Here is a 21,846-nt window from a genome sequence, read left to right on the forward strand (position 1 = left end):
AACACGCGCGGCTCCTGACACACACACGTATGTACGTATACGCACGGCACCTGACACCTACACGTATGTACGTATACACACGGCTCCTGACACCCACACGCATGTACACGCGCGGCTCCTGGCACACACACACACGTACGTACACGCGCGGCACCTGACACACGCCTGTACGTACACACATGCACAGCACCTGACATACACACATGTAGGTACGCGCCACCTGACACACACACACACGTACACGCACGACACTTGACACACACATACGTACACGCACGGCACTGACACGTATGTACGGGCACGGCACCTGACACTCACGTACATACTAGTGATGAGTGGGTTCGGTTCGTCGGAATCCGAACCCCCCGAACTTCACCCATTTTACACGGGTCCGAGGCAGGTTCGAACCTTCCCGCCTTGCTCGGCTAGCCCGAGCGCGCACGAACGTCATCATCCCGCTGTCGGATTCTCGCGAGATTCGGATGTCTGCATTCGTGGAAAGGGATCCCATGTGTAAACATGGGACCCCTTTCAGTCCGTCTGGTCCGGGTGTTCGGTTTGTTGTTTTGCCAAGTATGTGGATTTAATCTGGAACCTGGATCAGGTGAGTATAATTATCTTTTATTTTCAGGTACCCGTGGATTCTACTTGGAGAAGAGGACCGACTGCTTCATGTCAACATAGGTAAGTATGGGTGTGTCGGCAGGTGGGAAATAAAGTTATATTTTTACGGTGTCTGTGTCCTGTTTTTATTTGGGTATTTTTTCCCCAGTAGAACTACAGGTACCAGCGGGCCCGTTTTTCTCCTGCATGCTGGTACTTGTGGTTCTCCAAGTACCAGCTTGCGGGGGAGGCTTGCTGGGACTTGTAGTACTACTAGAAAAAACAATATTATTTAAATTTTCTCAAGGCTATCAGCCTCCCATCCGCAGCCCTTGGATGGGGGGGACAGCCTCGGGCTTCACCCCTGGCCCTTGGGTGGCTGGGGGTCCCCACTCCCCAAGGGTACCCCGGCCAGGGGTGACTAGTTGGATATTTAATGCCACGGCCGCAGGGCACTGTATAAAAGTGACCCCCGGCTGTGGCATTATCTGTCCAGCTAGTGGAGCCCGATGCTGGTGTAAAAAATACGGGGGACCCCTACTCTTTTTGTTCCCCGTATTTTTTGCACCAGCACCAGGCACAGAGCCCGGTGCTGGTTTTAAAAATACGGGGGATCCCCTGTCCGTTTTCCCCCCAGATTTTTAGAACCAGGACCGGCTCGAAGAGCCCGAGGCTGGTTATGCTTTGGAGGGGGGACCCACGCAATTTTTTTTTCGGGTTTTTCACATTCCATTTAAAAAATAAATAATATTTTAAAAAATATATAAATAATACTTGTGCCTCCAAAAAAGACAAACCAAGTACCTAATCCCTTCTAATATAAATAGATATGCTATTACCAAAAAAAAAAAACTGCAAAAAAAAACATGTTTTTAAATTTTTTTTATTAGATTCCGCCAGCAAAGTGTGGCGGATTGAAAATGACGAATTTACTGTTTAAAAGCACTGTTGTCGAATTTACAAACTTCAATTGAATATACTTTTGTCGAATTGCCGCATTTGTACCATTGCAGAAAAGTCGAATTTGTCAAATGTCGAATTTTAAAGTCGAATTTTGAAAGCCTGTAAGAATAGGCTCCGTCCCCTTCTACCCCTGTACCTTGCTCTCTCCTGTCTGTGCTCTCTCCCGTCTGTAGGACTAGGCCCCGCCCCCTTCTTACCCTCCTGTGACTGCTCTCTCCTGACAAGTGGACCAGGCCTGCCCCCTACACGCTGCTGGTGTCTTCATTGTTACTTGGTCTGGAGCTCCGTTGGGGAGAGAACTCACGTGAGCTCATTAAGAATGAGGAACTGGGATGTTTTAATTTTATTGTGAGTAGTGTAGTGTGGTGATGTAGTATGTTGTATGGGGGGTATAGTGTAATTATGAAGTGCAGCATATGGGAGGGCTGTAGCATAGTGATGTAGTGTGGCATATGGGTGGTGGTAGCGCATAGGCGTGCGTACAGGGGGTGCCTGGTGCGCACAGGCACTCCCTCAAGTCCAGCACCGCTGCACGCCACGCTTGCTGTAGCACAGTGATCGCTGAGTGTGTGATCAGTGGAGCCTAGCCTGCAGCTCATTTCCGTACCTCCCACCACCGCTGCACCCGACCCCCCTCTGCCTGCTGCTAATACTATGCTGAGTGCATTCGTCGGCGGCCTCACTGGGGGGACTGGCGTCACCTTGCAATGCAATGTGACATGGTGATGTCCGCCCATGCTCTCCTCCCGCCCACCTGTGCTTTCCTCCTGCTGCGGTCTCTCAGTCCTAGTGTGCCGCGGCCGCCACACCACTGGCAGTGTTCCTCTAGGAGGGACTGGGAGCTGCTGGCAGACACATTCTGCTGAGACTTACTTGTCAGTGCGGGTTCCGGACGGCAGGCGGCGGGTGGGAGGGCAGACGGGGAGCAGGTGTCACAAGGAGTGTGTGGGTAACTAATTCACAATACTTCCGCTCAACGTGGCACTGCTGGTCCTTCATCTCCCATGTCTCTTCACCAGGTGGCGGGCGGCCCGGAAATTAAGTGATGTGTTGTGCAGCAGTCAGTGTGAAGTGACTGTGAGTAACACTGGTGGTGCTGATGATGCTGCTGCAGAATCTGGAAGCAATTAATTCATAAATATAATGTACTCTATCAGTGTTTCTCTGACGTCCTAGTGGATGCTGGGAACTCCGTAAGGACCATGGGGATTAGCGGCTCCGCTGGAGACTGGGCACAAAAGTAAAGCTTTAGGACTACCTGGTGTGCACTGGCTCCTCCCCCTATGACAATCCTCCAAGCCTCAGTTAGATTTTTGTGCCCGGTCGAGAAGGGTGCACACTAGGGGCTCTCCTGAGCTTCTTAGTGAAAGTTTAGTTTTAGGTTTTTTATTTTCAGTGAGACCTGCTGGCAACAGGCTCACTGCATCGAGGGACTAAGGGGAGAAGAAGCGAACTCACCTGCGTGCAGAGTGGATTGGGCTTCTTAGGCTACTGGACACCATTAGCTCCAGAGGGACCGAACACAGGCCCAGCCTCGGAGCTCGGTCCCAGAGCCGCGCCGCCGGCCCCCTTACAGAGCCAGAAGCAAGAAGAGGTCCGGAAAATCGGCGGCAGAAGACATCCTGTCTTCACCAAGGTAGCGCACAGCACTGCAGCTGTGCGCCATTGCTCCTCAACACACTTCACACTTCGGTCACTGAGGGTGCAGGGCGCTAGGGGGGGGCGCCCTGAGCAGCAATAGAAACACCTTGGCTGGCGAAAATACATCACATATAGCCCCCAGGGCTATATGGATGAATTTTAACCCCTGCCAGATTCCACAGAAAAACGGGAGAAAAGGCCGCCGAGAAGGGGGCGGAGCCTATCTCCTCAGCACACTATGGAAGTATCGCCTTATAAAAGGGAGGAGTTATTTGGGGTAGGTCTAACAGACCTGGTGGCCACGGCAACAGCTGGGAAATCCACATTTTTACCCCAGGTAGCCTCTCAACATAAGAAGACGCCGTATTATCAGGCGCAGTCCTTTGGGCCCCATAAGGGCAAGCGGGCAAAAGGCTCCTCATTTCTGCCCCGAGGCAGAGGGAGAGGAAAAAGGCTGCAGCAAACAGCCAGTTCCCAGGAACAGAAACGGTGTGGGCCCGTCTCATAAATTTCAGCGTGCAGTGGGCTCACTCACAGGTGGACCCCTGGATCCTTCAGGTGGTATCTCAGGGGTACAAATTGGAATTCGAGACGTCTCCCCTTCGCCGTTTTCCTAAAGTCTGCTTTACCGACGTCTCCCTCCGACAGGGAGGCGGTATGGGAAGCCATTCACAAGCTGTATTCCCAGCAGGTGATAATCAAGGTACCCCTCCTACAACAGGGAAAGGGGTATTATTCCACGCTGTTTGTGGTACCGAAGCCGGACGGCTCGGTGAGACCTAATTTAAATCTGAAATCCTTGAACACTTACATACAAAGGTTCAAATTCAAGATGGAGTCACTCAGAGCGGTGATGGCAAACCGGGAAGAAGGGGATTATATGGTGTCTCTGGACATCAAGGATGCTTATCTCCATGTCCCAAATTACCCTTCTCACCAAGGGTACCTCAGGTTTGTGGTACAGAACTGTCACTATCAGTTTCAGACGCTGCCGTTTGGTTTGTCCACGGCACCCCGGGTCTTTACCAAAGTAATGGCCGAAATGATGATACTCCTTCGAAGGAAGGGAGTTTTAATTATCCCTTACTTGGACGATCTCCGGATAAGGGCAAGATCCAGGGAACAGTTGGTAGTCGGGGTAGCACTATCTCAGGTAGTGTTGCGGCAGCACGGTTGGATTCTTAATATTCCAAAATCGCAGCTGATCCCGAAGACACGTCTTCTATTCCTAAGGATGATCCTGGACACAGTCCAGAAAATAAGAATTTACTTACCGATAATTCTATTTCTCATAGTCCGTAGTGGATGCTGGGGACTCCGAAAGGACCATGGGGAATAGCGGCTCCGCAGGAGACTGGGCACAAAGTAAAAGCTTTAGGACTAGCTGGTGTGCACTGGCTCCTCCCCCTATGACCCTCCTCCAAGCCTCAGTTAGGATACTGTGCCCGGACGAGCGTACACAATAAGGAAGGATTTTGAATCCCGGGTAAGACTCATACCAGCCACACCAATCACACCGTACAACTTGTGATCTGAACCCAGTTAACAGCATGATAACAAAGAGATAGGCATTGGAAAATTCAGGGCTATAACGTGTAGATGAAGCACTAACAGGAGGCTTTACAATTTTCATTCTAGTGTCTTTCGTTTGGGAGAAAAATGCAAAGGTACAATACAGCTTTTCCTTGCCGATATCTCTCTTTTGCAAAGAGATAGGCATTGGAAAATTCAGGGCTATAACGTGTAGATGAAGCACTAATAGGAGGCTTTAAAATTTTCATTCTAGTGTCCTTCGTTTGGTAGAAAAATGCAAAGGTACAATACAGCTTTTCCTTGCCGATATCTCTCTTTTGCAAAGAGATAGGCATTGGAAAATTCAGGGCTATAACGTGTAGATGAAGCACTAACAGGAGGCTTTAAAATTTTCATTCTAGTGTCTTTCGTTTGGGAGAAAAATGCAAAAGTACAATGCAGCTTTTCCTTGCCGATATCTCTCTTTTGCAAAGAGATAGGCATTGGAAAATGCAGGGCTATAACGTGTAGATGAAGCACTAACAGGAGGCTTTAAAATTTTCATTCTAGTGTCTTTCGTTTGGGAGAAAAATGCAAAGGTACAATACAGCATTTCCTTGCCGATATCTCTCTTTTGCAAAGAGATAGGCATTGGAAAATTCAGGGCTATAACGTGTAGATTAAGCACTAACAGGAGGCTTTCAAATTTTCATTCTAGTGTCCTTCGTTTGGGAGAAAAATGCAAAGGTACAATACAGCTTTTCCTTGCCGATATCTCTCTTTTGCAAAGAGATAGGCATTGGAAAATTCAGGGCTATAACGTGTAGATGAAGCACTAATAGGAGGCTTTAAAATTTTCATTCTAGTGTCCTTCATTTGGGAGAAAAAGGCAAAGGTACAATACAGCTTTTCCTTGCCGATATCTCTCTTTTGCAAAGAGATAGGCATTGGAAAATTCAGGGCTATAACGTGTAGATGAAGCACTAACAGGAGGCTTTAAAATTTTCATTCTAGTGTCTTTCGTTTGGGAGAAAAATGCAAAAGTACAATGCAGCTTTTCCTTGCCGATATCTCTCTTTTGCAAAGAGATAGGCATTGGAAAATGCAGGGCTATAACGTGTAGATGAAGCACTAACAGGAGGCTTTAAAATTTTCATTCTAGTGTCTTTCGTTTGGGAGAAAAATGCAAAGGTACAATACAGCATTTCCTTGCCGATATCTCTCTCTTGCAAAGAGATAGGCATTGGAAAATTCAGGGCTATAACGTGTAGATGAAGCACTAATAGGAGGCTTTAAAATTTTCATTCTAGTGTCCTTCGTTTGGGAGAAAAATGCAAAGGTACAATACAGCTTTTCCTTGCCGATATCTCTCTTTTGCAAAGAGATAGGCATTGGAAAATTCAGGGCTATAACGTGTAGATGAAGCACTAACAGGAGGCTTTAAAATTTTCATTCTAGTGTCTTTCGTTTGGGAGAAAAATGCAAAGGTACAATACAGCTTTTCCTTGCCGATATCTCTCTTTTGCAAAGAGCTAGGCATTGGAAAATTCAGAGCTATAACGTGTAGATGAAGCACTAACAGTAGGCTTTAAAATTTTCATTCTAGTGTCTTTCGTTTGGGAGAAAAATGCAAAGGTACAATACAGCTTTTCCTTGCCAATATCTCTCTTTTGCAAAGAGATAGGCATTGGAAAATGCAGGGCTATAACGTGTAGATGAAGCACTAACAGGAGGCTTTAAAATTTTCATTCTAGTGTCTTTCGTTTGGGAGAAAAATGCAAAGGTACAATACAGCTTTTCCTTGCCGATATCTCTCTTTTGCAAAGAGCTAGGCATTGGAAAATTCAGGGCTATAACGTGTAGATGAAGCACTAACAGGAGGCTTTAAAATTTTCATTCTAGTGTCCTTCGTTTGGGAGAAAAATGCAAAGGTACAATACAGCTTTTCCTTGCCAATATCTCTCTTTTGCAAAGAGCTAGGCATTGGAAAATTCAGGGCTATACCGTGTAGATGAAGCACTAACAGGAGGCTTTTAAATTTTCATTCTAGTGTCCTTCGTTTGGGAGAAAAATGCAAAGGTACAATACAGCTTTTCCTTGCCGATATCTCTCTTTTGCAAAGAGATAGGCATTGGAAAATTCAGGGCTATAACGTGTAGATGAAGCACTAACAGGAGGCTTTAAAATTTTCATTCTAGTGTCTTTCGTTTGGGAGAAAAATGCAAAGGTACAATACAGCTTTTCCTTGCCGATATCTCTCTTTGGCAAAGAGATAGGCATTGGAAAATTCAGGGCTATAACGTGTAGATGAAGCACTAACAGGAGGCTTTAAAATTTTCATTCTAGTGTCTTTCGTTTGGGAGAAAAATGCAAAGGTACAATACAGCTTTTCCTTGCCAATATCTCTCTTTTGCAAAGAGCTAGGCATTGGAAAATTCAGGGCTATAACGTGTAGATGAAGCACTAATAGGAGGCTTTAAAATTTTCATTCTAGTGTCCTTCGTTTGGGAGAAAAAGGCAAAGGTACAATACAGCTTTTCCTTGCCGATATCTCTCTTTTGCAAAGAGATAGGCATTGGAAAATTCAGGGCTATAACGTGTAGATGAAGCACTAACAGGAGGCTTTAAAATTTTCATTCTAGTGTCTTTCGTTTGGGAGAAAAATGCAAAGGTACAATACAGCATTTCCTTGCCGATATCTCTCTTTTGCAAAGAGATAGGCATTGGAAAATTCAGGGCTATAACGTGTAGATTAAGCACTAACAGGAGGCTTTAAAATTTTCATTCTAGTGTCTTTCGTTTGGGAGAAAAATGCAAAAGTACAATGCAGCTTTTCCTTGCCGATATCTCTCTTTTGCAAAGAGATAGGCATTGGAAAATGCAGGGCTATAACGTGTAGATGAAGCACTAACAGGAGGCTTTAAAATTTTCATTCTAGTGTCTTTCGTTTGGGAGAAAAATGCAAAGGTACAATACAGCATTTCCTTGCCGATATCTCTCTTTTGCAAAGAGATAGGCATTGGAAAATGCAGCGCTATAACGTGTAGATGAAGCACTAACAGGAGGCTTTAAAATTTTCATTCTAGTGTCTTTCGTTTGGGAGAAAAATGCAAAGGTACAATACAGCTTTTCCTTGCCGATATCTCTCTTTTGCAAAGAGATAGGCATTGGAAAATTCAGGGCTATAACGTGTAGATGAAGCACTAATAGGAGGCTTTAAAATTTTCATTCTAGTGTCCTTCGTTTGGGAGAAAAAGGCAAAGGTACAATACAGCTTTTCCTTGCCGATATCTCTCTTTTGCAAAGAGATAGGCATTGGAAATTCAGGGCTATAACGTGTAGATGAAGCACTAACAGGAGGCTTTAAAATTTTCATTCTAGTGTCTTTCGTTTGGGAGAAAAATGCAAAAGTACAATGCAGCTTTTCCTTGCCGATATCTCTCTTTTGCAAAGAGATAGGCATTGGAAAATGCAGGGCTATAACGTGTAGATGAAGCACTAACAGGAGGCTTTAAAATTTTCATTCTAGTGTCTTTCGTTTGGGAGAAAAATGCAAAGGTACAATACAGCATTTCCTTGCCGATATCTCTCTTTTGCAAAGAGATAGGCATTGGAAAATTCAGGGCTATACCGTGTAGATGAAGCACTAACAGGAGGCTTTAACATTTTTATTCTAGTGTCCTTCGTTTGGGAGAAAAATGCAAAGGTACAATACAGCTTTTCCTTGCCGATATCTCTCTTTTGCAAAGAGATAGGCATTGGAAAATTCAGGGCTATAACGTGTAGATGAAGCACTAACAGGAGGCTTTAAAATTTTCATTCTAGTGTCTTTCGTTTGGGAGAAAAATGCAAAAGTACAATGCAGCTTTTCCTTGCCGATATCTCTCTTTTGCAAAGAGATAGGCATTGGAAAATGCAGGGCTATAACATGTAGATGAAGCACTAACAGTAGGCTTTAAAATTTTCATTCTAGTGTCTTTCGTTTGGGAGAAAAATGCAAAAGTACAATGCAGCTTTTCCTTGCCGATATCTCTCTTTTGCAAAGAGATAGGCATTGGAAAATGCAGGGCTATAACGTGTAGATGAAGCACTAACAGGAGGCTTTAAAATTTTCATTCTAGTGTCTTTCGTTTGGGAGAAAAATGCAAAGGTACAATACAGCATTTCCTTGCCGATATCTCTCTTTTGCAAAGAGATAGGCATTGGAAAATTCAGGGCTATAACGTGTAGATTAAGCACTAACAGGAGGCTTTAAAATTTTCATTCTAGTGTCCTTCGTTTGGGAGAAAAATGCAAAGGTACAATACAGCTTTTCCTTGCCGATATCTCTCTTTTGCAAAGAGATAGGCATTGGAAAATTCAGGGCTATAACGTGTAGATGAAGCACTAATAGGAGGCTTTAAAATTTTCATTCTAGTGTCTTTCGTTTGGGAGAAAAAGGCAAAGGTACAATACAGCTTTTCCTTGCCGATATCTCTCTTTTGCAAAGAGATAGGCATTGGAAAATTCAGGGCTATAACGTGTAGATGAAGCACTAACAGGAGGCTTTAAAATTTTCATTCTAGTGTCTTTCGTTTGGGAGAAAAATGCAAAAGTACAATGCAGCTTTTCCTTGCCGATATCTCTCTTTTGCAAAGAGATAGGCATTGGAAAATGCAGGGCTATAACGTGTAGATGAAGCACTAACAGGAGGCTTTAAAATTTTCATTCTAGTGTCTTTCGTTTGGGAGAAAAATGCAAAGGTACAATACAGCATTTCCTTGCCGATATCTCTCTTTTGCAAAGAGATAGGCATTGAAAAATTCAGGGCTATTACGTGTAGATGAAGCACTAACAGGAGGCTTTAAAATTTTCATTCTAGTGTCTTTCGTTTGGGAGAAAAATGCAAAAGTACAATGCAGCTTTTCCTTGCCGATATCTCTCTTTTGCAAAGAGATAGGCATTGGAAAATGCAGCGCTATAACGTGTAGATGAAGCACTAACAGGAGGCTTTAAAATTTTCATTCTAGTGTCTTTCGTTTGGGAGAAAAATGCAAAGGTACAATACAGCTTTTCCTTGCCGATATCTCTCTTTTGCAAAGAGCTAGGCATTGGAAAATTCAGGGCTATAACGTGTAGATGAAGCACTAATAGGAGGCTTTAAAATTTTCATTCTAGTGTCCTTCGTTTGGGAGAAAAATGCAAAGGTACAATACAGCTTTTCCTTGCCGATATCTCTCTTTTGCAAAGAGATAGGCATTGGAAAATTCAGGGCTATAACGTGTAGATGAAGCACTAACAGGAGGCTTTAAAATTTTCATTCTAGTGTCTTTCGTTTGGGAGAAAAATGCAAAGGTACAATACAGCTTTTCCTTGCCGATATCTCTCTTTTGCAAAGAGCTAGGCATTGGAAAATTCAGAGCTATAACGTGTAGATGAAGCACTAACAGTAGGCTTTAAAATTTTCATTCTAGTGTCTTTCGTTTGGGAGAAAAATGCAAAGGTACAATACAGCTTTTCCTTGCCAATATCTCTCTTTTGCAAAGAGATAGGCATTGGAAAATGCAGGGCTATAACGTGTAGATGAAGCACTAACAGGAGGCTTTAAAATTTTCATTCTAGTGTCTTTCGTTTGGGAGAAAAATGCAAAGGTACAATACAGCTTTTCCTTGCCGATATCTCTCTTTTGCAAAGAGCTAGGCATTGGAAAATTCAGGGCTATAACGTGTAGATGAAGCACTAACAGGAGGCTTTAAAATTTTCATTCTAGTGTCTTTCGTTTGGGAGAAAAATGCAAAGGTACAATACAGCTTTTCCTTGCCGATATCTCTCTTTTGCAAAGAGCTAGGCATTGGAAAATTCAGAGCTATAACGTGTAGATGAAGCACTAACAGTAGGCTTTAAAATTTTCATTCTAGTGTCTTTCGTTTGGGAGAAAAATGCAAAAGTACAATGCAGCTTTTCCTTGCCGATATCTCTCTTTTGCAAAGAGATAGGCATTGGAAAATGCAGCGCTATAACGTGTAGATGAAGCACTAACAGGAGGCTTTAAAATTTTCATTCTAGTGTCTTTCGTTTGGGAGAAAAATGCAAAGGTACAATACAGCTTTTCCTTGCCGATATCTCTCTTTTGCAAAGAGCTAGGCATTGGAAAATTCAGGGCTATAACGTGTAGATGAAGCACTAATAGGAGGCTTTAAAATTTTCATTCTAGTGTCCTTCGTTTGGGAGAAAAATGCAAAGGTACAATACAGCTTTTCCTTGCCGATATCTCTCTTTTGCAAAGAGATAGGCATTGGAAAATTCAGGGCTATAACGTGTAGATGAAGCACTAACAGGAGGCTTTAAAATTTTCATTCTAGTGTCTTTCGTTTGGGAGAAAAATGCAAAGGTACAATACAGCTTTTCCTTGCCGATATCTCTCTTTTGCAAAGAGCTAGGCATTGGAAAATTCAGAGCTATAACGTGTAGATGAAGCACTAACAGTAGGCTTTAAAATTTTCATTCTAGTGTCTTTCGTTTGGGAGAAAAATGCAAAGGTACAATACAGCTTTTCCTTGCCAATATCTCTCTTTTGCAAAGAGATAGGCATTGGAAAATGCAGGGCTATAACGTGTAGATGAAGCACTAACAGGAGGCTTTAAAATTTTCATTCTAGTGTCTTTCGTTTGGGAGAAAAATGCAAAGGTACAATACAGCTTTTCCTTGCCGATATCTCTCTTTTGCAAAGAGCTAGGCATTGGAAAATTCAGGGCTATAACGTGTAGATGAAGCACTAACAGGAGGCTTTAAAATTTTCATTCTAGTGTCCTTCGTTTGGGAGAAAAATGCAAAGGTACAATACAGCTTTTCCTTGCCAATATCTCTCTTTTGCAAAGAGCTAGGCATTGGAAAATTCAGGGCTATACCGTGTAGATGAAGCACTAACAGGAGGCTTTTAAATTTTCATTCTAGTGTCCTTCGTTTGGGAGAAAAATGCAAAGGTACAATACAGCATTTCCTTGCCGATATCTCTCTTTTGCAAAGAGATAGGCATTGGAAAATTCAGGGCTATAACGTGTAGATGAAGCACTAACAGGAGGCTTTAAAATTTTCATTCTAGTGTCTTTCGTTTGGGAGAAAAATGCAAAGGTACAATACAGCTTTTCCTTGCCGATATCTCTCTTTTGCAAAGAGCTAGGCATTGGAAAATTCAGGGCTATAACGTGTAGATGAAGCAGTAACAGTAGGCTTTAAAATTTTCATTCTAGTGTCTTTCGTTTGGGAGAAAAATGCAAAGGTACAATACAGTTTTTCCTTGCCGATATCTCTCTTTTGCAAAGAGATAGGCATTGGAAAATTCAGGGCTATAACGTGTAGATGAAGCACTAACAGGAGGCTTTAAAATTTTCATTCTAGTTTCCTTCGTTTGGGAGAAAAATGCAAAGGTACAATACAGCTTTTCCTTGCCAATATCTCTCTTTTGCAAAGAGCAAGGCATTGGAAAATTCAGGGCTATACCGTGTAGATGAAGCACTAACAGGAGGCTTTTAAATTTTCATTCTAGTGTCCTTCGTTTGGGAGAAAAATGCAAAGGTACAATACAGCTTTTCCTTGCCGATATCTCTCTTTTGCAAAGAGATAGGCATTGGAAAATTCAGGGCTATAACGTGTAGATGAAGCACTAACAGGAGGCTTTAAAATTTTCATTCTAGTGTCTTTCGTTTGGGAGAAAAATGCAAAGGTACAATACAGTTTTTCCTTGCCGATATCTCTCTTTGGCAAAGAGCTAGGCATTGGAAAATTCAGGGCTATAACGTGTAGATGAAGCACTAATAGGAGGCTTTAAAATTTTCATTCTAGTGTCCTTCGTTTGGGAGAAAAAGGCAAAGGTACAATACAGCTTTTCCTTGCCGATATCTCTCTTTTGCAAAGAGATAGGCATTGGAAAATTCAGGGCTATAACGTGTAGATGAAGCACTAACAGGAGGCTTTAAAATTTTCATTCTAGTGTCTTTCGTTTGGGAGAAAAATGCAAAGGTACAATACAGCATTTCCTTGCCGATATCTCTCTTTTGCAAAGAGATAGGCATTGGAAAATGCAGCGCTATAACGTGTAGATGAAGCACTAACAGGAGGCTTTAAAATTTTCATTCTAGTGTCCTTCGTTTGGGAGAAAAATGCAAAGGTACAATACAGCTTTTCCTTGCCGATATCTCTCTTTTGCAAAGAGATAGGCATTGGAAAATTCAGGGCTATAACGTGTAGATGAAGCACTAATAGGAGGCTTTAAAATTTTCATTCTAGTGTCCTTCGTTTGGGAGAAAAAGGCAAAGGTACAATACAGCTTTTCCTTGCCGATATCTCTCTTTTGCAAAGAGATAGGCATTGGAAAATTCAGGGCTATAACGTGTAGATGAAGCACTAACAGGAGGCTTTAAAATTTTCATTCTAGTGTCTTTCGTTTGGGAGAAAAATGCAAAAGTACAATGCAGCTTTTCCTTGCCGATATCTCTCTTTTGCAAAGAGATAGGCATTGGAAAATGCAGGGCTATAACGTGTAGATGAAGCACTAACAGGAGGCTTTAAAATTTTCATTCTAGTGTCTTTCGTTTGGGAGAAAAATGCAAAGGTACAATACAGCATTTCCTTGCCGATATCTCTCTTTTGCAAAGAGATAGGCATTGAAAAATTCAGGGCTATTACGTGTAGATGAAGCACTAACAGGAGGCTTTAAAATTTTCATTCTAGTGTCTTTCGTTTGGGAGAAAAATGCAAAAGTACAATGCAGCTTTTCCTTGCCGATATCTCTCTTTTGCAAAGAGATAGGCATTGGAAAATGCAGCGCTATAACGTGTAGATGAAGCACTAACAGGAGGCTTTAAAATTTTCATTCTAGTGTCTTTCGTTTGGGAGAAAAATGCAAAGGTACAATACAGCTTTTCCTTGCCGATATCTCTCTTTTGCAAAGAGCTAGGCATTGGAAAATTCAGGGCTATAACGTGTAGATGAAGCACTAATAGGAGGCTTTAAAATTTTCATTCTAGTGTCCTTCGTTTGGGAGAAAAATGCAAAGGTACAATACAGCTTTTCCTTGCCGATATCTCTCTTTTGCAAAGAGATAGGCATTGGAAAATTCAGGGCTATAACGTGTAGATGAAGCACTAACAGGAGGCTTTAAAATTTTCATTCTAGTGTCTTTCGTTTGGGAGAAAAATGCAAAGGTACAATACAGCTTTTCCTTGCCGATATCTCTCTTTTGCAAAGAGCTAGGCATTGGAAAATTCAGAGCTATAACGTGTAGATGAAGCACTAACAGTAGGCTTTAAAATTTTCATTCTAGTGTCTTTCGTTTGGGAGAAAAATGCAAAGGTACAATACAGTTTTTCCTTGCCGATATCTCTCTTTGGCAAAGAGCTAGGCATTGGAAAATTCAGGGCTATAACGTGTAGATGAAGCACTAATAGGAGGCTTTAAAATTTTCATTCTAGTGTCCTTCGTTTGGGAGAAAAAGGCAAAGGTACAATACAGCTTTTCCTTGCCGATATCTCTCTTTTGCAAAGAGATAGGCATTGGAAAATTCAGGGCTATAACGTGTAGATGAAGCACTAACAGGAGGCTTTAAAATTTTCATTCTAGTGTCTTTCGTTTGGGAGAAAAATGCAAAGGTACAATACAGCATTTCCTTGCCGATATCTCTCTTTTGCAAAGAGATAGGCATTGGAAAATGCAGCGCTATAACGTGTAGATGAAGCACTAACAGGAGGCTTTAAAATTTTCATTCTAGTGTCCTTCGTTTGGGAGAAAAATGCAAAGGTACAATACAGCTTTTCCTTGCCGATATCTCTCTTTTGCAAAGAGATAGGCATTGGAAAATTCAGGGCTATAACGTGTAGATGAAGCACTAATAGGAGGCTTTAAAATTTTCATTCTAGTGTCCTTCGTTTGGGAGAAAAAGGCAAAGGTACAATACAGCTTTTCCTTGCCGATATCTCTCTTTTGCAAAGAGATAGGCATTGGAAAATTCAGGGCTATAACGTGTAGATGAAGCACTAACAGGAGGCTTTAAAATTTTCATTCTAGTGTCTTTCGTTTGGGAGAAAAATGCAAAAGTACAATGCAGCTTTTCCTTGCCGATATCTCTCTTTTGCAAAGAGATAGGCATTGGAAAATGCAGGGCTATAACGTGTAGATGAAGCACTAACAGGAGGCTTTAAAATTTTCATTCTAGTGTCTTTCGTTTGGGAGAAAAATGCAAAGGTACAATACAGCATTTCCTTGCCGATATCTCTCTTTTGCAAAGAGATAGGCATTGAAAAATTCAGGGCTATTACGTGTAGATGAAGCACTAACAGGAGGCTTTAAAATTTTCATTCTAGTGTCTTTCGTTTGGGAGAAAAATGCAAAAGTACAATGCAGCTTTTCCTTGCCGATATCTCTCTTTTGCAAAGAGATAGGCATTGGAAAATGCAGCGCTATAACGTGTAGATGAAGCACTAACAGGAGGCTTTAAAATTTTCATTCTAGTGTCTTTCGTTTGGGAGAAAAATGCAAAGGTACAATACAGCTTTTCCTTGCCGATATCTCTCTTTTGCAAAGAGCTAGGCATTGGAAAATTCAGGGCTATAACGTGTAGATGAAGCACTAACAGGAGGCTTTAAAATTTTCATTCTAGTGTCTTTCGTTTGGGAGAAAAATGCAAAGGTACAATACAGCATTTCCTTGCCGATATCTCTCTTTTGCAAAGAGATAGGCATTGGAAAATGCAGCGCTATAACGTGTAGATGAAGCACTAACAGGAGGCTTTAAAATTTTCATTCTAGTGTCCTTCGTTTGGGAGAAAAATGCAAAGGTACAATACAGCTTTTCCTTGCCGATATCTCTCTTTTGCAAAGAGATAGGCATTGGAAAATTCAGGGCTATAACGTGTAGATGAAGCACTAATAGGAGGCTTTAAAATTTTCATTCTAGTGTCCTTCGTTTGGGAGAAAAAGGCAAAGGTACAATACAGCTTTTCCTTGCCGATATCTCTCTTTTGCAAAGAGATAGGCATTGGAAAATTCAGGGCTATAACGTGTAGATGAAGCACTAACAGGAGGCTTTAAAATTTTCATTCTAGTGTCTTTCGTTTGGGAGAAAAATGCAAAAGTACAATGCAGCTTTTCCTTGCCGATATCTCTCTTTTGCAAAGAGATAGGCATTGGAAAATGCAGGGCTATAACGTGTAGATGAAGCACTAACAGGAGGCTTTAAAATTTTCATTCTAGTGTCTTTCGTTTGGGAGAAAAATGCAAAGGTACAATACAGCATTTCCTTGCCGATATCTCTCTTTTGCAAAGAGATAGGCATTGAAAAATTCAGGGCTATTACGTGTAGATGAAGCACTAACAGGAGGCTTTAAAATTTTCATTCTAGTGTCTTTCGTTTGGGAGAAAAATGCAAAAGTACAATGCAGCTTTTCCTTGCCGATATCTCTCTTTTGCAAAGAGATAGGCATTGGAAAATGCAGCGCTATAACGTGTAGATGAAGCACTAACAGGAGGCTTTAAAATTTTCATTCTAGTGTCTTTCGTTTGGGAGAAAAATGCAAAGGTACAATACAGCTTTTCCTTGCCGATATCTCTCTTTTGCAAAGAGCTAGGCATTGGAAAATTCAGGGCTATAACGTGTAGATGAAGCACTAATAGGAGGCTTTAAAATTTTCATTCTAGTGTCCTTCGTTTGGGAGAAAAATGCAAAGGTACAATACAGCTTTTCCTTGCCGATATCTCTCTTTTGCAAAGAGATAGGCATTGGAAAATTCAGGGCTATAACGTGTAGATGAAGCACTAACAGGAGGCTTTAAAATTTTCATTCTAGTGTCTTTCGTTTGGGAGAAAAATGCAAAGGTACAATACAGCTTTTCCTTGCCGATATCTCTCTTTTGCAAAGAGCTAGGCATTGGAAAATTCAGAGCTATAACGTGTAGATGAAGCACTAACAGTAGGCTTTAAAATTTTCATTCTAGTGTCTTTCGTTTGGGAGAAAAATGCAAAGGTACAATACAGCTTTTCCTTGCCAATATCTCTCTTTTGCAAAGAGATAGGCATTGGAAAATGCAGGGCTATAACGTGTAGATGAAGCACTAACAGGAGGCTTTAAAATTTTCATTCTAGTGTCTTTCGTTTGGGAGAAAAATGCAAAGGTACAATACAGCTTTTCCTTGCCGATATCTCTCTTTTGCAAAGAGCTAGGCATTGGAAAATTCAGGGCTATAACGTGTAGATGAAGCACTAACAGGAGGCTTTAAAATTTTCATTCTAGTGTCCTTCGTTTGGGAGAAAAATGCAAAGGTACAATACAGCTTTTCCTTGCCAATATCTCTCTTTTGCAAAGAGCTAGGCATTGGAAAATTCAGGGCTATACCGTGTAGATGAAGCACTAACAGGAGGCTTTTAAATTTTCATTCTAGTGTCCTTCGTTTGGGAGAAAAATGCAAAGGTACAATACAGCTTTTCCTTGCCGATATCTCTCTTTTGCAAAGAGATAGGCATTGGAAAATTCAGGGCTATAACGTGTAGATGAAGCACTAACAGGAGGCTTTAAAATTTTCATTCTAGTGTCTTTCGTTTGGGAGAAAAATGCAAAGGTACAATACAGCTTTTCCTTGCCGATATCTCTCTTTTGCAAAGAGCTAGGCATTGGAAAATTCAGGGCTATAACGTGTAGATGAAGCACTAACAGGAGGCTTTAAAATTTTCATTCTAGTGTCTTTCGTTTGGGAGAAAAATGCAAAGGTACAATACAGCATTTCCTTGCCGATATCTCTCTTTTGCAAAGAGATAGGCATTGGAAAATTCAGGGCTATTACGTGTAGATGAAGCACTAACAGGAGGCTTTAAAATTTTCATTCTAGTGTCTTTCGTTTGGGAGAAAAATGCAAAAGTACAATGCAGCATTTCCTTGCCGATATCTCTCTTTTGCAAAGAGATAGGCATTGGAAAATGCAGCGCTATAACGTGTAGATGAAGCACTAACAGGAGGCTTTAAAATTTTCATTCTAGTGTCTTTCGTTTGGGAGAAAAATGCAAAGGTACAATACAGCTTTTCCTTGCCGATATCTCTCTTTTGCAAAGAGATAGGCATTGGAAAATTCAGGGCTATAACGTGTAGATGAAGCACTAATAGGAGGCTTTAAAATTTTCATTCTAGTGTCCTTCGTTTGGGAGAAAAATGCAAAGGTACAATACAGCTTTTCCTTGCCGATATCTCTCTTTTGCAAAGAGCTAGGCATTGGAAAATTCAGAGCTATAACGTGTAGATGAAGCACTAACAGTAGGCTTTAAAATTTTCATTCTAGTGTCTTTCGTTTGGGAGAAAAATGCAAAGGTACAATACAGCTTTTCCTTGCCAATATCTCTCTTTTGCAAAGAGATAGGCATTGGAAAATGCAGGGCTATAACGTGTAGATGAAGCACTAACAGGAGGCTTTAAAATTTTCATTCTAGTGTCTTTCGTTTGGGAGAAAATTGCAAAGGTACAATACAGCTTTTCCTTGCCGATATCTCTCTTTTGCAAAGAGCTAGGCATTGGAAAATTCAGGGCTATAACGTGTAGATGAAGCACTAACAGGAGGCTTTAAAATTTTCATTCTAGTGTCCTTCGTTTGGGAGAAAAATGCAAAGGTACAATACAGCTTTTCCTTGCCAATATCTCTCTTTTGCAAAGAGCTAGGCATTGGAAAATTCAGGGCTATACCGTGTAGATGAAGCACTAACAGGAGGCTTTTAAATTTTCATTCTAGTGTCCTTCGTTTGGGAGAAAAATGCAAAGGTACAATACAGCTTTTCCTTGCCGATATCTCTCTTTTGCAAAGAGATAGGCATTGGAAAATTCAGGGCTATAACGTGTAGATGAAGCACTAACAGGAGGCTTTAAAATTTTCATTCTAGTGTCTTTCGTTTGGGAGAAAAATGCAAAGGTACAATACAGCTTTTCCTTGCCGATATCTCTCTTTTGCAAAGAGCTAGGCATTGGAAAATTCAGGGCTATAACGTGTAGATGAAGCACTAACAGTAGGCTTTAAAATTTTCATTCTAGTGTCTTTCGTTTGGGAGAAAAATGCAAAGGTACAATACAGTTTTTCCTTGCCGATATCTCTCTTTTGCAAAGAGATAGGCATTGGAAAATTCAGGGCTATAACGTGTAGATGAAGCACTAACAGGAGGCTTTAAAATTTTCATTCTAGTTTCCTTCGTTTGGGAGAAAAATGCAAAGGTACAATACAGCTTTTCCTTGCCAATATCTCTCTTTTGCAAAGAGCTAGGCATTGGAAAATTCAGGGCTATACCGTGTAGATGAAGCACTAACAGGAGGCTTTTAAATTTTAATTCTAGTGTCCTTCGTTTGGGAGAAAAATGCAAAGGTACAATACAGCTTTTCCTTGCCGATATCTCTCTTTTGCAAAGAGATAGGCATTGGAAAATTCAGGGCTATAACGTGTAGATGAAGCACTAACAGGAGGCTTTAAAATTTTCATTCTAGTGTCTTTCGTTTGGGAGAAAAATGCAAAGGTACAATACAGTTTTTCCTTGCCGATATCTCTCTTTGGCAAAGAGATAGGCATTGGAAAATTCAGGGCTATAACGTGTAGATGAAGCACTAACAGGAGGCTTTAAAATTTTCATTCTAGTGTCTTTCGTTTGGGAGAAAAATGCAAAGGTACAATACAGCTTTTCCTTGCCAATATCTCTCTTTTGCAAAGAGCTAGGAATTGGAAAATTCAGGGCTATAACGTGTAGATGAAGCACTAACAGGAGGCTTTAAAATTTTCATTCTAGTGTCTTTCGTTTGGGAGAAAAATGCAAAAGTACAATGCAGCTTTTCCTTGCCGATATCTCTCTTTTGCAAAGAGATAGGCATTGGAAAATGCAGGGCTATAACGTGTAGATGAAGCACTAACAGGAGGCTTTAAAATTTTCATTCTAGTGTCTTTCGTTTGGGAGAAAAATGCAAAGGTACAATACAGCATTTCCTTGCCGATATCTCTCTTTTGTAAAGAGATAGGCATTGGAAAATTCAGGGCTATTACGTGTAGATGAAGCACTAACAGGAGGCTTTAAAATTTTCATTCTAGTGTCTTTCGTTTGGGAGAAAAATGCAAAAGTACAATGCAGCTTTTCCTTGCCGATATCTCTCTTTTGCAAAGAGATAGGCATTGGAAAATGCAGGGCTATAACGTGTAGATGAAGCACTAACAGGAGGCTTTAAAATTTTCATTCTAGTGTCTTTCGTTTGGGAGAAAAATGCAAAGGTACAATACAGCATTTCCTTGCCGATATCTCTCTTTTGCAAAGAGATAGGCATTGGAAAATTCAGGGCTATAACGTGTAGATGAAGCACTAACAGGAGGCTTTAAAATTTTCATTCTAGTGTCTTTCGTTTGGGAGAAAAATGCAAAGGTACAATACAGCTTTTCCTTGCCGATATCTCTCTTTTGCAAAGAGCTAGGCATTGGAAAATTCAGGGCTATAACGTGTAGATGAAGCATTAACAGTAGGCTTTAAAATTTTCATTCTAGTGTCTTTCGTTTGGGAGAAAAATGCAAAGGTACAATACAGCTTTTCCTTGCCAATATCTCTCTTTTGCAAAGAGCTAGGCATTGGAAAATTCAGGGCTATAACGTGTAGATGAAGCACTAACAGGAGGCTTTAAAATTTTCATTCTAGTGTCTTTCGTTTAGGAGAAAAATGCAAAGGTACAATACAGTTTTTCCTTGCCAATATATCTCTTTTGCAAAGAGATAGGCATTGGAAAATTCAGGGCTATAACGTGCAGATGAAGCACTAACAGGAGGCTTTAAAATTTTCATTCTAGTGTCCTTCGTTTGGGAGAAAAATGCAAAGGTACAATACAGCTTTTCCTTGCCAATATCTCTCTTTTGCAAAGAGCTAGGCATTGGAAAATTCAGGACTATACCGTGTAGATGAAGCACTAACAGGAGGCTTTTAATTTTCATTCTAGAGTCCTTCGTTTGGGAGAAAAATGCAAAGGTACAATACAGCTTTTCCTTGCCGATATCTCTCTTTTGCAAAGAGATAGGCATTGGAAAATTCAGGGCTATAACGTGTAGATGAAGCACTAATAGGAGGCTTTAAAATTTTCATTCTAGTGTCCTTCGTTTGGGAGAAAAATGCAAAGGTACAATACAGCTTTTCCTTGCCGATATCTCTCTTTTGCAAAGAGATAGGCATGGGAAAATTCAGGGCTATAACGTGTAGATGAAGCACTAACAGGAGGCTTTAAAATTTTCATTCTAGTGTCTTTCGTTTGGGAGAAAAATGCAAAGGTACAATACAGCTTTTCCTTGCCGATATCTCTCTTTTGCAAAGAGCTAGGCATTGGAAATTCAGGGCTATAACGTGTAGCTGAAGCACTAATAGGAGGCTTTAAAATTTTCATTCTAGTGTCCTTCGTTTGGGAGAAAAAGGCAAAGGTACAATACAGCTTTTCCTTGCCGATATCTCTCTTTTGCAAAGAGATAGGCATTGGAAATTCAGGGCTATAACGTGTAGATGAAGCACTAACAGGAGGCTTTAAAATTTTCATTCTAGTGTCTTTCGTTTGGGAGAAAAATGCAAAAGTACAATGCAGCTTTTCCTTGCCGATATCTCTCTTTTGCAAAGAGATAGGCATTGGAAAATGCAGGGTTATAACTTGTAGATGAAGCACTAACAGGAGGCTTTAAAATTTTCATTCTAGTGTCTTTCGTTTGGGAGAAAAATGCAAAGGTACAATACAGCATTTCCTTGCCGATATCTCTCTTTTGCAAAGAGATAGGCATTGGAAAATTCAGGGCTATAACGTGTAGATGAAGCACTAACAGGAGGCTTTAACATTTTTATTCTAGTGTCCTTCGTTTGGGAGAAAAATGCAAAGGTACAATACAGCTTTTCCTTGCCGATATCTCTCTTTTGCAAAGAGATAGGCATTGGAAAATTCAGGGCTATAACGTGTAGATGAAGCACTAACAGGAGGCTTTAAAATTTTCATTCTAGTGTCTTTCGTTTGGGAGAAAAATGCAAAAGTACAATGCAGCTTTTCCTTGCCGATATCTCTCTTTTGCAAAGAGATAGGCATTGGAAAATGCAGGGCTATAACATGTAGATGAAGCACTAACAGGAGGCTTTA

This window comes from Pseudophryne corroboree, unplaced genomic scaffold (assembly GCF_028390025.1).
Source record: "Pseudophryne corroboree isolate aPseCor3 unplaced genomic scaffold, aPseCor3.hap2 scaffold_99, whole genome shotgun sequence".
Lineage (NCBI taxonomy): Eukaryota > Metazoa > Chordata > Amphibia > Anura > Myobatrachidae > Pseudophryne > Pseudophryne corroboree.